This window comes from Carcharhinus amblyrhynchos, chromosome 27 (assembly GCF_965287045.1).
Source record: "Carcharhinus amblyrhynchos chromosome 27, sCarAmb.v2.hapA, whole genome shotgun sequence".
In the NCBI taxonomy this organism is placed as follows: Eukaryota; Metazoa; Chordata; class Chondrichthyes; order Carcharhiniformes; family Carcharhinidae; genus Carcharhinus; species Carcharhinus amblyrhynchos.
Genome location: NC_137350.1, coordinates 39,507,908 through 39,511,977, shown reverse-complemented (window position 1 = coordinate 39,511,977; position 4,070 = coordinate 39,507,908).

Here is a 4,070-nt window from a genome sequence, read left to right as displayed (position 1 = left end):
CCGTTCCCTGACTGACAGTCGGGTCGGCCAATCAGAGAGCGGATCGAGCTGTCAGCGTCTGACGCCATGACGCAGAAGGCGGGATTTTCCCGATCCTGCGCTTCGATTGGCTGGCGCTCTCCGGAGCCGAGTCCTGATTGGTAGTCAAGTGTGTCCGTCTCCGTGGGAAGGTGGGCGCTGACGGCCTGCTCTGAGTGGTCAGTTGTTTGACTGACTGCCCTGCCAGCCAGTAGGAACACAGAGAGGAAAGGGGCCGTGCCCGGATCTGAGCTCTGATTGGTCAGGGCGTTTGGATGACGTGACCAGCCTTGAGATGATGGACAGGCGGGTCTGGGGATCGGCTGCGTCGCTGCAAAAACAGGCAGCGGGCGGCGGGCAGCCATGTTCAGGCTGGGCAGGCAGACTGCAACCGGCTGCAGAGCAGGAACCGCCCCAAACACAATGCAAAAGCACCCAATTAAAAGACACTGTGCAATTCACATGTTTCCAACCCCGCTGCAGCCTGGCAGGGAGGATGCATATTGACAAAGTCACATCCTGTGACAAGCTGCCTGCTTTATTAATAGCCAGAAGTTTGCAAGGTTTTAACATTTTAAGATTAAAGTTTAGACCTGCCATCTTGCAGTGGGTACTCATCAGCATCACTTCATTAACCAATGCAGCATAATTACCCCCAGGGACAGAGCTGCAGATTAGTGAACTGGAGTTTTATCAATCCAGTTTGCAAATCCCACAAATAGCAATGATATGAATAAACAGATAATCTATTTTAGTGGTGATGTCAGCATAAATGCTCTCATTCAAATGATAGAATAGAATCCCTACAGTGCAGAAGGAGGCCATTCGGCCCATCGTGTCTGCACCAACCACAACCCCACCCAGGCCTATCCCTGTAACCCCATGTATTTACCCTGCTAATCCCCCTGACACTAAGGGACAATTTTAGCATGGCCAATCTACCTAACTCACACATCTTTGGACAGTGGAAGGGAGCCGGAGCACCCGGAGGAATCCCACGCAGACACAGGGAGAACATGCAAACGCCACACAGACAGTGACTTGAAGCCAGAATTGACCCTGGGTCCCCAGCACTCTGAGGCTGCTAACCACTGTGCTGCCAAAATAACTCATTGGGATTTTTTATATCCCCCCAAGAGTCAGATTTAACTACCAAAAGTGGAGAATTCCCTCAATTTGGATTTTTTAAGTCCAAAATGTGATTCAAACCCACAACTTTCTGGTTTAAGGCATGTGATATCCAGTGAGCCATAGCTGCTGTACAGTAGTACCGTATATTTTAATAATGGGCTAACAGTTGCAGAGGGTATAAAACTGGGCAGATCAGAAACTCATTTGAATAAATCTAATAATTTGTGAATTTGTAACCAGAAAAAAAACCATGAGAGCCACTGGATTGGTTCAAACGACTCACTGATTCACCCTTACACAATCTGATGTTCTTTTCAAATTTATTATTGGAATATCAGTGTCACAATTAAGACAAGCATTGAAGCCTGACAGCTAGTTTCCCTTGTGAAGATGATGAAGTCTGTGTCTCCTACATTGACTCCCTTATTACAATTTGTGGTTGTCGCTTGATGCCCTTGACATATAGAAGAACAAATGAATTAATTACAGGAGGAGGCCACTCGACTCCTCGAGCCTGCTCCACCATTCAATAAAATCATTACTGATCTGATTGTAATATCAGCCCCACACTCCTGCCCATCCCCAATAACCTTTCACCCCCTCGTTAATCAAGAATCTATCTCGCTCTGTCCTAAGAACATTCAAAGATTTTGCTTCAGCTGGTTTTGAGGAAGGGTCTTCCAAAGATTCAAAATCTCTAAGAGAAAGAATTCTCCTCATGTCCGTCTTAAATAAGAGATATGTTATTAAAAAGCAACCCCAGATTCTCTATCAAGAGGAAACATCCTCTCCACATCCACCCTGTGAATACGCCTCAGGATATTTTAGGTAATTATTAAACTCCCCCTTACTGAGTGCTTTACCTGCCCACTGCCCCCACTCCCCATCCCTCCCACTAAGGATAATAACACAGTGCAGCACTGGGACTCTCAGCCAGGTTATATGTTCATATATCTGGAGTGGGATTTCAAAGAACAACAATTTGCATTTAGATAGCATCTTTAAGGTAGCAAATAGTCCCAAGGTGAACCCACAATCTTCTGGCTAGGAGGAGAGACAGCTGTTTCCAAGAACAAATACAGTAAACCATGTTTGGAATGGTGAGTAGTGAGGGGGAGGTTCTTGCAAAGTTACTGGGGGGACTCCCATTGTTCTTCTGGTGGTATTTGAAAATCCAATCTGCAGCAAGAATTATATAAATTGCAGCAGAAAGAAGTGTATTCAGTCCATTCTGGTGATAGTATTTCAGCATTAAGCACAGGGACCAGAGGTAGTGCTGTAAATTGCAGACTGTGGGAGTGAGCAGAGTCAGTGGGAGTTGAGGGTGTTGGAAATGGGCAGTAATCTGTAGTAATCCTACAGGTTGCACTTTTCTCCAATTCCACCATCCCCACCCCCTGCAATATTTCAGGAACCCCCCCACCCTGTGCACCAGTCAATTTCTTCTACTGTCACTGTGCTGCCTCATATTGCACCTCCAATTCTATACCCCAAACCTTGCCCCCCTCATTCAAATAATCATCCAATGCCCTCTTGAATGTCTCCATTGAACCTGCCTCGGCCACACTTCCAGGCAGCACATTTCAGACCTAAACCACTCGCTGGGCGAAAAAGCTTTTCCTCACATCACATTTGCTACTTTTTCAAATCACTTTAAATCTGTGCCCTCTCATTCTCGATCCATTTAGGAGAGAGACAGTTTCTCCCTCTCTACTCTATCCAGCCTTTTTATCATTTTTGAACATCTCCAACAAATCTCCTCTTAATCTTTTTCTCTCCAAGAAGAACAGTCCCAACCTCTCCAATCTATCCTTTTAGCTGAAGTTACCCATCCCTGGGACCATTCCTGTAAACCCCTCCCGCACTATCTCCAGTGTGTTTACATCCTTCCTGTAATGTGGCACCCACACCTATAAACAATATTTCAACTGAGCTCTAACTAGTCCCTTGTATGAATTCAGTATAACCTTCTTGTTCTTGAACTCTATACCCCTATTAATAAAGCCCAGGATACTATGTGTCTTATTAACTTCTCTCTCCACCTGTCCTGCCACATTCAATGATCTACGCACAGATACATCCAGGTCCCTCTGTTCCTGCCCCCTTTTATCCCTTTTTAATACTGTCTCTCCATCTTCTTCCTACCAAAATACATCACCTCACACCTCTCTGCACTGAACTTAATCTGCTGTCTACCTGTCCATTCCACCAACTTGTCAATGTCCTTTTGAAATTCTACACTCTCCTCTTCACGGTTTACAATAATTCCGAGTTTTGTGTCATCTGCAAACTTTGAAATTGTTGTGAGTCTCATGGAATTGAATAGTTTCAAGGTGACAAACATGAATCAAATCTTCTGTGGAACAGTCAGTAATTTCATTCAAATTCAGATGGTTCCTTATTCCCAGTGGGATGAGTCCCCATCGTTTGACACTCGAATCCTTCACCTTCAGTCACTTCCCTGAATTCATTGCACCCTATCTGTGCCAATTTCAGCTGTCTCTCCTCCCAGTCAGAAGATTGTGGGTTCACCTTGGGACTATTTGCTACCTTAAAGATGCTATCTAAATGCAAATTGTTGTTCTTCGAAGTCCCGCTCCAGATACATGAGCATATAACCTGGCTGAGAGTCCCAGTGCTGCACTGTGTTATTATCCTTAGTGGGAGGGATGGGGAGGGGGGGCGGTGGGGAGGTAAAGCACTCAGTGAGGAACAAAATACATTTTGTTTAAAAGAGGTAAAGGTTGAGATTCAAGGCGTCTGCTTTTGAAATGAAGCCACAAGATTCCATGGGTTTTGAACAACTAGAACAAAATTGAACTTTCTAAGTTCAGAAAAATGAATCCATTTACAATATCCATCTCATCTTTAACACCCAGTATGAGGTATATAGAACATAGAACATTACAGCGCAGAACAGG